Below are 13,045 nucleotides of genomic sequence, written 5' to 3' on the forward strand. Positions count from 1 at the left end.
GGTTTGTTAGGCCACAGCTGTATGCTCACACAGTGTCTCCTGTCGAGTAACCACTCTGAGGTTCTGTCTCCTGGGGGGGGGGGGGGTCAGCTCTTATGTGGAGAAGCCAGGCCAACCAAGCATGAAGAGTGTACCTTCCTAACGTTCATATGGACAAACATGGAGAGAAAAACAAAGAGAGGCCATCTCATTCACCTTGGCGGGGCAAAGAACATGGAACACAAAAGAGGCCAACTTACTGAGAAAAAACTGAGTAGGGGGCGCTGCATTGCGCTGCAAGAGAGGAAGGGCTTCTGGGAGGTTGCCAGGTTGAGAAAATGAAAGTACAGCTGGTGAAAGGGAGTAAAAATCAGGACCCCAGACATGAGGTCAGAACCATGCCCGCACAGGTAAGGAGCACCACATTGGGTGCCAGCTGTTGCTGGATTCCCCCCCCCCCCAATAGCTCTTGGGGGTGGGGGTAAGAAGGAGCAGAGTCAAGGACACAGACTCTGGGAGTCAGGTGAGAAGCTGAAAGCAGACATTAATAGAGGAAAACAGACATCTCTAAGTACCCCTTCCCCGCTTCCCGCTGGTCCTTTCATAGACCCCTTCCCCGCCTACCATTGGTCCTTCCCTTGTTTGGCATTGTGTTGTCCCTTTTTCATTGGATCGTTTCCTGCATCAGTGGTGTTCAGGTGTTTAGGCAGGGTTCAGGTTGTCTCACAGGGGAAGTAGCAGGGGTGCATGTGTTGAAATCTCAGGCCCTTGTCCAAGGGCCACCCTGGCTATGCTTCTACATAAATTAAATCCATAGATGGGTGTGCTTGCTCATGCCTATAAGCCCAGAAATTGGTAGGCTGACTTGGGTAGTTTGAATCAGGTATCTCATGTGTTCTGGATACTTATTACCCAGCTGGTGGCTATTTGGGAGGTGAGGTTTGCTTGAGGAAGTGTGCCTTTGGGGAAGGTCTAGGGGTGTTATAGCTAGCTTTCCCTTGCCAGAGACAGCTCAATTTCTTTATGTTTTCCACTTGGACAGAGGTGATATCCAGAGTCTGCTCATGTCATGCTTTCCCTGACATCACGAAGCTTCCCCTTAAGACTATAAGCCAAAATAAAAACTTTCCTCTCATTTGTTTTTGGTCAGGTGCTTTGTCCCAGCAATGAGAAGGTTAAGTACAAGAGAAAATTGGTACCAGAGGAGTGGAGGTGCTGCTGCTAGATACCTGACTGTGTGGGTTTTGGCCTTTTGTTGTAGATTTGAGGAAGGGATCTGGAGGTATTTGAAACCTTAATTTAAGAGACCTTTTGAAGTGCTTTAAGCACAGATTGGTGGAATATTCTGAATGGAGAGTTGAAAGACCTGAATGCAATAAGAACTGTGAACTGTGAGGTTTGGCTTATAAGATGAAAAAAGTTTGTTAGAAGTAGACTAATGGCAGTTTGTGAGAAATGTGCTATTTTAACCTGTGTTCTGACAACGTGAGCATGGTTGAATTTAAAAGCAATGGACAGGTTTGAGCTGATGAATATAGCTCAGTTAAAGAAATGAAATTTAGGCAGAAGACAGCAGATCATTTCAGATGCAACTGATTGAGAGATTACTACCATTGAGATTAATCCAGCTGCTGTGCACTGGGACAGCAGAAAGAATGCTGACTCTTTTGAAAGGAGTATGCAAGAATGCTGAAGATTTTTAAAGTTCAAAGTCAACTATATCCTCCTTGGCCAATGGAGCCATGAGAATGAACCATGGATGTCAGTTGAAGACTCCAGAATATTTAGAGATACAAGGACTATGGGATGGCTGCCAAGGAAAGCTGATAGTTCAGTATGGCATTTTTTTCTCTGGGCTGTGGGAAACCCAGCTACAGGGTCAGAATTGGAACCCAAAACAATGTGTCACTAGTTATACATGTTGGACATGGGGTTACAGGATGATGTTTGTCCAGTTTGTTTTAGATTTGACATTGGTTCAATCTTTCCTTGCAATGTCACATTTTGCAGTAATAATGTTAACTCTGTACATATGTGTTTTTGGCTTTACAAGCTTACACTTAAAAGACTATGGATTTGGGAGATATTTGAACAGTGTTAAAATTGATTTAAAAAATAGGAACTTTAAAGTTTGAATACATCGTGATTAGCATTATGAATAGTCATCAGTTTATGGGTGACAAGTGAAGAATGTATTCTGAATGTTTGGTCCCAAGCTGATAGCAATTTGGGATACAGAACTTTGCTGGAGGTGTGTTTTTTGGGCAGGTTTAGGCATGTTGTAACTAGCTTCCCCTTGGCAGAGATTAGCTCACTCTCTTGCTGCTGTTTCCCACCTGCTGTGGCAGAGGTGATGTACATGCCGTACTTTCTTCTGTCATCATGATTCTTCTTCCACCTGAGATTATAAGCCAAAATAACAACATTCTTCTCATTATCTGCTTTTGGTCAGGTGCTTTGTCCCACCAATGAGAAGGTAACTACAACACTGAGGTAGTATTGCTGTGAGTTCCAAGTGATCTTGATCTACATCAACTAATTCAAGCAAAACCTTTTTGTTCTGGGGGTGGGGGGGGGGTCACCAAAGGAAGGGTACATGAATACTCAGTTGAAAGCACTAAAACCATTTTGATGAGGACAAGAGTGAACATTGCATACATTCAATTATAACAACTCTATTGTTATTCTTAATCATTGAGGTATGCAAATAGTATTGTAATGACATATATCTATAACTTTCACATATAAAACCAAAGCATTTATGCAAAACTGAGTTTTCACAAAGTGAACGCACTTATTAGTGGAACAAATAGCCAACACTCAGTTTAAGATTTCCCGTTTCTGAGATCTCACTAAGACCTTCAAAACTAATATTATATTATTTTTTAAAATTTTTATTGATTATGTTTATTTATATTATCATAAAAAGTATTGAGTCTGAATATGAAATTTCACACTTTTTAAATATTCGTCACCCCATTCACCTACACTGGATTCATGCCCTTCTTTTGGTCCCCTTACTTCCTAGTAACCACCACTGTTTTCTTGCCACCTGTATTTCATTACTCAGTTTATTTTCTCTTTTCTTCTCCATCTTAATATCTACTTACCTCTCTTATGTTCTACTTTCTAGTAGGCAACACTACTTCAGTGTTGTAGTTCTTTCTAGTGCCATGGCATACACACAAAGTTAATATATCAACATGTCGTGGTTTGAATGTAGTCCCTTATAGCCTTAAGGTATTTGTGAGTAAGCTTCCTACTTAGTTTCCATTGGATGGAGCCAGGATGGATGAGGTATCACCGGGGGCACATCTTGAGATCAGCCCTGAGGTATGTATCCAGAGTCAGCTCATGCTGGCTGGTACTATCTATTCTCTTTTTGCTGTAGATGTATGATAATGGGAGCCAGCTTCTTCCACCATGAAGAATCTTCCACTGGATTCTGTAAGCCTGACATAATCCATTTCCTGCTATATACTACATCTGGTCAGGTATTTGTCCCTGGAATGAGATGGTAACTGCAACACAATTATATACTTATTAATAATATATATTAAAATCTATGATCCACCTATAAGAGGAAATGTGGAATTTGCCTTTCTTAGAGTTACTTAATATGATTTAGAGTCCCATCTGTTTTCTGGAATGATTTCTACTTGTTTTACAGCTGCACAAAATTCCAATGCATATATGTACCATACTTTATCTATTCATCTGTCCATAAACATGGCTAGTTCCACTTCCTAGCTCATGAAGTGCCAAAATAAACATGGATTATAAATATCTCTGTCATAAGATTTTAAATGCCCTTTAGCTTGATACATAAGACCATTAGACCTGTGTTCTATTGGTAGTTCTATTTAAAAAACTTTTTATTGACAACTTCCATAATTACAGAAAATAAACCATAATAATTCCCCCTCCCTCACTTTCTCCTTCACAAATATACTCTCCATCATATCTCCTCACTCTCTCCATTAGTCTCTCTTTCATTTTGATGTCATCATCTTTTCCTATTATGAGGGTCTTGTGAAGGTAGTGCCAGGCACTTTGAGGTCAATTTCTGTCTGAACTATTGCATTGTAAGCAGTCCTACCCTTCCTTTGGCTCTTACATTCTTTCTGCCACCTCTTCCAGAATGGACCCTAAGCCTTGGAAGATATGATAGAGATATTTCAGTGCTGAATATACTCCTCTATAACTTATTTTCAGTACTATGGTGCTTTGTAGGTCACCCCATATGAAAAGAGAAGCTTCTCTAACTAAAGGTGAGAGTAGGATTGATATATGGGTATGCTTACAGGACAGTTTGGTGAGCATAATATATACATTTAGCCAGACAAGAGCAGGTGTTACACTTTTAGGGCTCCCCTGTCATAGGCTTTGAATTAGGTTTTCAGTACCAGGCATGTATTCCCTTCCACTGAATGGGCCTCCAGACCAATTAGAGAGCAGTTAGTTTCTCCAATAACAGACCTGCCATTATTTCACCCATTCAGTAATTTGGCCTGGCTGGCCAAACTTAAGGCTTGCAATGTGCCTTGTTTGCACTACTGATGACTTCTGTCTCCCATAGGGCTGTAAGCAGTTCTGCTTTATCCAGATTTCTGTCAGCTGATCTTCAGGGAGGAGGTTTTTAGCTCAGCTCCAGCTTGATTTCTTAGTGATCTTGCAGCCCAGGCATGTGTAATCTTCAGCAACAGGGTCTTACCATCTATTTCTGGTGAGAAACCAAGTGCTTTGGTAATGGCCTGTGATGTTTTGGGGGCATCACTGGAAGGTATCCCATCCCTGACACTGAAATTTTTCAAGTAACTCTCTTGCTTCTGGGTGTCCATTATCCAGAAGAGTAGGTTTTGCATGGCTTGTTCACAACATGTTGAATTTTGATTAACCCTACCCCCTTCTTTACCTCTACCCTTCTTTTACTCAATCTCATCCTATGACCTTACTTAGGCCATTGCAACCTTAGTAATCCATTCATCTACTTACATATATATACTACATCTTCTTAAATCCTTCTCTCTCCTTCCTCCCTTACCAGCCTTTTCTACCTTACTGGCCTCTGCTACTGATTTTTACTCCAACACAAAATCTAAATGTTTGTAGCTAGGATCAACTTATGAGAGAGAACATAAGGGATGTTTGGTTTTGTATTGTTTTAGATAAAATTATTTATTTATTTCCACATAAATTGTACCAGTTTATACTTCTACCTCTAATGAATAAAGGTTCTTCTCACTCTACCTCTCCCAGCTTTGTCATTACTTTTCTTGTTATTATGTCTTTTGACTGGGAGGTGGGTTAATCAAACATCAAGGTAGCTGCAATTTATATTTTCTTCATGGCTAAGAATGTAGAACACTTTACTTTTAGTGTTTTTTTTTTTATTTTTAAGGTAGGTTCTCCCTCTAACTCTGGATGACCTGAAAACTCACTCCAGTTAGTTCCAGGTTATCCTGGAATTCACAACAATCCTCCTCATATGCCTCCCAAGTGCTGGGATTAATGGTGGGTACCACCATACCCAATGATGTTGAACTCTTAAAAATATTTTTGTCCATTTGTACTTCTTTGGAGAAGTATTCATACAGTTTATCCCAGTTGTGGGTGAGAGCATTTTGTTGGTGTTATTTTGTGTATGTATCATGTAATGTATGTGTATGTGTGGTGTATACATATATATGTGATAACACAGTGATAAACGAGCTCACCTGCAGTGAGTAGAGGGGAACATTGGACATTTGCCCATTCTTACTTGAGCTAGCATCCTGTTTTGATTCTAAAACTTACCATTTTTCCAGGATCTCTTGCATTTTCTGGTCTCTTCTTCTCATAGGATGAAGGTTACAGTTTTGCATGGCTATATGTTTGCATGTTTATGTGGGCCATGGGTAATGAACTACAGTTGTCTCTCAGGCATCCTCAGGACCTCATGCTTGCACAGGAAGTGCTCTCACCACAGAGTCATCTCTCTAGCCTGTGAGTTGTTATTATTTATATTTTTTTGTTTTGAATGAGGGTGTCACTTTAGCCCAGGGCCAACTTTGAACTTGTATTGGTTTTCTGCTTCTTGCATTCTGTGATTAAAATGTACCCACAAATAAATAAATAAATAAACTGACCTTAAAAAAGAAAAGAAAAAGGGACTGGAGGGATGGCTTAGTGATTAAGGTGTTTGCCTGCAAAGCCAAAGGACCCAGGTTCAATTCCCCAGGACCCACTTTAGCCAGATGCACCCACTCCAGATGCATCTGAAGTTCATTTGCAGTAGCTGGAGGCTCTGGCATGCCCATTCTCTCTCTCTATGTTAAATAAATAAACAAACAAACAAACAAACAAACAAACTGACCTTTAAAAGTATATACCCACATACACAGTTGGTATTTATGTATTTATTTATTTATTTTTCAGATTAAAGGCATGTGCTAGTACCTAGCTTTTTTTCCACAATTCTTTTTATGCTGTAGATATTAAGATACTGGCTGACATACAGTTGGTGAAAATTTTCTGCCTTTTTATAAACTATATGTTCACTCAGATGATAATTTCCTTTTCTGTATAAAAGCCTTTTAGTTTCATGTAACCTTCTGTTATTCTCTTGGTGTTATTTCCTGTGTAATTGGTATAGTTTTCAGAAAGATATCACCTACCCCTCTATCACAAAGTGTTTTACTTATGGTTTCCATTGCCATTTTCTTATTTATATGAAGGTTTTCAATCCATTTTGGTTCATTTGTTTTGTTCAGGATGAGAGATATGAATACAATGCAAAGATATACATATATCTTTGCATTGTATTCATATATATATTCATATATATATTCAGTGTCATTCTTTGAAAAGGCTGTACATTTTCCAGAGCATAGGTTAATATCTTTGTCTCATATTAGTGGGTTATTTGTGTGAATCTATTTCTAGATTCTGTATTCTATTGCAGTTGTATGCTTTTTTCTTTTTGTGATAATACCATGAAGTCCTGGTCACTATGCGTCTGCAGCGTAATTTGAAGGCAGGTATTATGACTCCAATAGCATTAATCTTTCTCCTTAGAGTGGCATTAACTGTTCAGAATATTAGGTATTTCTATACATAGTTTAAACTTGTTTTTTCCCGGGATATTAGAAAAATCTCACAGCAATTTTGCTGGGGACTTCATGGATTCTGTAGGCCACCTTGGTAATTTAAATCAGATGTCCCTCATAAACTCATGTGAATGTGTGGTCCCCAGCTGATGGAAATTTGAGAGGTGGAACTTTGCTGGAGTAGATGTGAGTTTGGAGGCAGACTTAGAGGTGTTATAGCCAGCTCATTCTTGGCAGAGATTGGCTCACTCTCTTGCTGCTGTTTTCCACAGATTGTGGGAGAGATGATGACCAGTCTCTGCTCTACAATCTTTGCCCTGCCATCATGAAGCTTCCCCTTAACCTGTAAGACAAAATAAATACTTTCCTCCCATTAGTTGCTTTTGGTTGTGATTTGTCCCAGCAATACAAAGGTAAGTAGACTGTTTTTATTCTTATACTTCAGTTTTGTTCTTAAGTACCTTGATTATAATAGCAGGTGTTTTTCACTTGCTTAGTTAAATTTTGTCCATTGTATTTTCTTTTCTTTTTTTTTTTTTTTTTTTGAGGTAGGGTCTCACTATAGCTCAGGCTGACCTGGAATTCACTATGTAATCTCAGGCTGGCCTCAAACTCTCGGTGATCCTCCTACCTCTGCCTCCCAGAGTGCTGGGATTAAAGGAGTGTGTCACCATGCCTGGCCATTGTTTTTTTTAAAGCTATTGTGAATGGCATTTTTAAAATAATTTCTTTTTTTTTTTTTAATTTTTTTTTGTTGTTCATTTTTTATTTATTTATTTGAGAGCGACAGACATAGGGAGGGAGAAAGACAGATAGAGGGAGAGAGAGAATGGGCGCGCCAGGGCTTCCAGCCACTGCAAACGAACTCCAGAAGCGTGCGCCCCCTTGTGCATCTGGCTAACGTGGGACCTGGAGAACCAAGCCTCGAACCGGGGTCCATAGGCTTCACAGGCAAGCGCTTAACTGCTAAGCCATCTCTCCAGCCCTAAAATAATTTCTTACTTGGGAATTTCACTGGTGATATGTGGAAAAGATAATGACTATTAATGTTTACTTTGTACTCTGAGTTATTGATCAGCATTTATTGAGCCAACCTTTCATCTTTGAAAAGAACCCACCTTAGTTGTGGAGTGTCATCCTTTTACTAAATTCTTGAATTAATTGGCAAGTATTGCATGAATGTTCATCTGGGAAAATTGTATGTTGTATTTTTATGCCTTTATCTAATTTTGGTTATAAAATAACAGTTGCTTCATATAAGATACTTAGTAGTTTCTCTTTTAATATGTGGAAAAATTTTAGTACTGTAAGACCCCCAAAACGAGGACCCTATGCTCTGCCCGGATATGGCGATACCCCAAATCACTCATGAGAAGCGGTCTTGATGCAAACTGCAAGAGGATTTTATTCCAAGCGCGCTGGGGCCCACAGTCGTACACTGCACAGGGGTAGAGGACTGCAGAGCCCCGAATGCAGGAACGGGACAGTTTTTATAGGGTTTCTAACAAAGCCTGTGCATTAGACCAATCAGTCTCCTATGACCTTGGTGGTCAGCATTTGTGCAGGTCCTTGGGTGGGAGTAGCAGAGTGTGGTATCAGTCTCCTATGACCTTGGAGGTCAGCATTTGTGTAGGTCCTTGGGTGGGGGTAGCAGAGTGTGGTATCAGTCTCCTATGACCTTGGTGGTCTGAGGCAGGCTGCTACAGCTTATGGTGCAGGCTACTAAGGCTTACAGTGTGGGCTATTAAGGCTTATGGTGCAGGCTATTTACAGAAACCAAATAAGTGGTTCACTTCATTACTCATTTCCCATCCTTGAAGGCTATCTCATGCCCTTTTTACCTAGTTTTATATTAGGAGTGGGCTCTGATATAATGACAAGAGGGATTCTTTACTTGCTTTCAACAGAAAGTAAAGCCTGGAGTTTGAGGTATGCAGGGGCCCGCTTAAGCTCCCTTTGGAGTGTGATAGTATTTTTGGGCTTCTGAATTCTTGGGCCCGTCAGTACTAGGCCTTCCTTAAAACTTAACATAGTTCAATATCAATATATCTGGTCCTCAACTTTTCTTCATGGAGAGTTTTAATACTGCTTCAATTTAATTGCTTGCTATATTCCAATCTTGATTTAATTTTAGTATTTGTATTTAAAAAATTGTTAATTTATAGATTTCCCAGATTTTTGGAATATAAGTTTTCACAATATTCCCATATGAACCTCTGTATTCCAGTGGAATTTAGTTGTTACCATGCCTTATCACTTTTAATTTAATTAATGTAGATCTTCTTTCAATCCTTAGTTAATATAACCAGTGGCTCTTGTCAAAGAACTCATTGCTTCATTCTACTTATTGTTCTTTTCTTTTTATTTATTTTGATAGAGAGAGATGGTGGGAGGAGAGATGGAACTGAGAAATTTAAAATTTAGTGTTGGGAAACTCAAAGAAGTGTAAAATTATGGGCACTGAGACTAGTTGCTGAAGCTACTATTGTCAAATACATTAGCATTTGGAAGGAAGAAGGCTGACCTAGTTTACATTGAGGATGCCTGAGGACAGACTGAATGGTAGAAATGCAAACTCTTTTGAAAGGAGTTGATCAAAAGGAAGGAACCTGTTCTTCAATGTCACAGTTTATTTTGTCTCTGAATTAATAATATGGCTATGTTCTGTACACCTGGTATTGATTTTTTCCCTTTATTTATTTATTTAAAGAGAGAGAATGGGCATACCAGGGCCTTCAACCACTGCAAATGAACTCCAGAAATATGTGTCTCTTTGTGGCACAAGTGCAACATTATGTGCTTGCATCATTATGTGTCTGGCTACATTTGACCTGGAGATTCAATCATGAGTTCTTGGGCTTTACAGGTAAGCACCTTAACTGTTACGCCATTGCTCTAGCCCTGTTACTTTCTTTTATGTGTGTGCATGTGTTTTTATGTGAGTGTGTTCATGTGTGTTTTCTATGTATAATGTCAGATGTCAATCCTCAATTTCCAAATTTTTGAGGCATGTGCCTTGTTGTTCAGCATTATATACACCATACTAATTGGCTCAGGATCTTCTGATGATTTCCTGGAATTTGCCTCCTATATAACTAGATAAATAGTAAAATTACAAGTACATACATGTCTAGCTTTCCATGATATCTGGGGATCTAAATTCAGGTCTTCATTCTTTTAGAACCAGTGTATCACCCACTAAGCCATCTCCATAGCTGCTAGGGATTATTATTTTATCCTGATTAGGTAATTTCTGCTCTAATCTGTATTGCTTCTTCCTGTCTACTGCCTTTGCAACTAACTTCTTGTTTTTCAATTCATACCTTTCATCATTGTATGATTTGAGCTCTGATTTTTAAAAATTATTTTATTTAATTCATTTATTTTGATAGAGAAGGGGGGGGGAGGGAGAGAGAGGAGGGGAGAGAATGAACATGCTGGGGCCTCTAGCCATTACAAATGAATACCATATGCATGGGCCACCTTATGCATTTGGCTTATATGGGTACTGGGGAATAAAATATGGGTCCTTAAGCTTCATAAGCAAGTGCCTTAAGCTATCTCTCCAGCCCTGAGCTCTGAAATTTTTGTTATGTATGATTTATTGCTCTAATATTTTCCATAAGAGGTGTCAGAAAAACATCTGTTCCAGCATTAAAATGGACATATATTCACAGTAAACACATGCCAGAGGAATGGTAATATATGCAACTAGTATTTCCATAAAAACTTATCCATTAAACACAGCTGAGAATATTAATTTAGTAAAGTAAAAATATGCATAAATCACCTCTTTAGCATATTTCTTTTGGATATCTAGATATTTTATTTGGGAAACTATTCTTATTTTTTTTGAATTATTTTTATTAGTTATGGGCATACTTAGTATGTAAACAACACATTTTGGTACTATCCTTTCCCTCATCACTGCTCCTTTTCCAAAAGGGCCGTCCTCATTGGGGATGCCTGAGCTCTGATTTTTAATGTAACCTTTTAGAGTGATAAACATATTTCTTAGAACTGACATAGTGATAGCACTGAACTTCTAGTAGGATTGCTGTAAATTTTCATTTGATTGTAGGAAGTGACCTCTTTTTTTTCCCCATGACATATTGTTCAATAAAAAAAGAGTATTATTTATCCTGTGGCTGGGAAGATTGCTCAGTGGTTAAAAGTGTTTAATAGTTTGAATATATGCCCCCCCCCACACCAATAGACCCAATAGACTCAGGTGTTTTTATTAAAAAAGCTTGTCTCCAGCTTCCTGGCTCAAGGAAGTGTCACTGGGGGAAGATCCTGGGATCTAGCCCTAAGGTATCACTGGTGGTAGATCTGAGTTCTAGACTAAGGTATGCAGAGTACTTCACCTCTGCCTGGGTTCCCTGTTGGTTTTTGCCAGTTTTTTTGTTCTTGCTTGTGCTGCTGCTGGTTTTTCTCTTTGCATAGATCTATGAAAAAAGGCCAGCTTATTCCATTATTATGGAACTTTCCTGTGACCTGTAAGCCTAAAATATACCCCATTCCTCCTATACACTGTCTGGTTTGGAAGTTCATCCCAGCAGCATGGAGCTGACTATGACAATTACAAAGTCTGCCAGCCAGGTTCAATTCCTAAGCACACCCATATAAGCCAGGAACAAAAACTTTAACAAGTACCTGCCATTTACTTCTTTAAATTTTTTTTTTTTATTTGAGACAGGGGAAGGGGAGAGAGAGATAGAGAGAGAGAGAGAGCGAGCATGTCAGGGCCTCTACCACTGTAAACGAACTCCAGATGCATGCACCATCTTGTGCATCTGGCTTATGTGAGGCCTGGAGAATCAAATCTGGGTCCTTAGGCTTCACAGGCAAGTGCCTTAACCACTAAGTAATCTCTTCAGTCCATGGCATTCATTTTCAATGGCAAGAGACCTTGGAGATACACACACACAAACACCACCTGAAGATAAATAAATTAATAAATATTTTTAAAATGTAGTTTTCAGCTTCACAGTATGTGTGGTTCTATTGTTTCTCTTGTTGATTTCTAGCTTTAATCCACAATATTCAGAGAATGTATAAGGAATTATTTTAATTTTTATTTAAGGCTTTATTGCTTATGATTGATTTTATAGAAGGTTTCATGGACAAACGAGAGGACATTCTATTTTTTTCATCTATTGAGGAAAATATTATATATAGCTATTTATTAAGCCCAATTATCTATTGTATGACTTATTTCTGGAATTTTTTTTGCTGATTAATGTGTACAGTGAAGTTTCCCACTATTGTGTTAGGATCTATATGATCTTGCATTTGTTTATTAGTGTTCATATTAAAGTTGGAGTCCAAATATTCAGCCCATATTTATAATACTTAGAATTTCTTCAGTCATTCCCTTATTCTTTTTAAAATTTTTTTTTTATGTTTATTTATTTATTTGAAAGTGACAGACAGAGAAAAAGGCAGAGAAAGAGAGAGAGAGAGAGGGAGAGAGGGGAAGAGAAAGAGAATGGGCATGCCAGGGCCTCCAGCCACAGCACACAAACTCCAGATGCATGTACCCCCTTGTACATCTGGCTAACGTGGGTCCTGGGGAATCCAGCCTCCAACTGGGGTCCTTAGGCTTCACAGGCAAGCACTTAACCGCTAAGCCATCTCTACCTTATTCTTATACAGAACCTTCTTCATATCTTCTGACAGGTTCTAGATTGAAGTCTGCTTTGTTAAACATGAGAATAGTTAGGCCAAGTTGTTTGACTTCTATTCTTGTGGATTATGATATTTAGATTTCAGTTTTTGGGTTTTTTTTTTTTTGTGAAAGTAGGTAGTTACATTTTGTTGTTGTTGTTGTTTTGGTTAGTCTGTCTTTTGTTGATTTGAAGCTATTTGAATTGAAGGTTTTTTGTTTGTTTTGTTTTGTTTTTCATTCTAGCCCAGGCTGACCTGGAATTCACTATGTAGCCTCAGGGTAGCATTGAACTCACAGGGATCCTCCT

The sequence above is a fragment of the Jaculus jaculus genome, chromosome 5 (assembly GCF_020740685.1).
Source record: "Jaculus jaculus isolate mJacJac1 chromosome 5, mJacJac1.mat.Y.cur, whole genome shotgun sequence".
In the NCBI taxonomy this organism is placed as follows: domain Eukaryota; kingdom Metazoa; phylum Chordata; class Mammalia; order Rodentia; family Dipodidae; genus Jaculus; species Jaculus jaculus.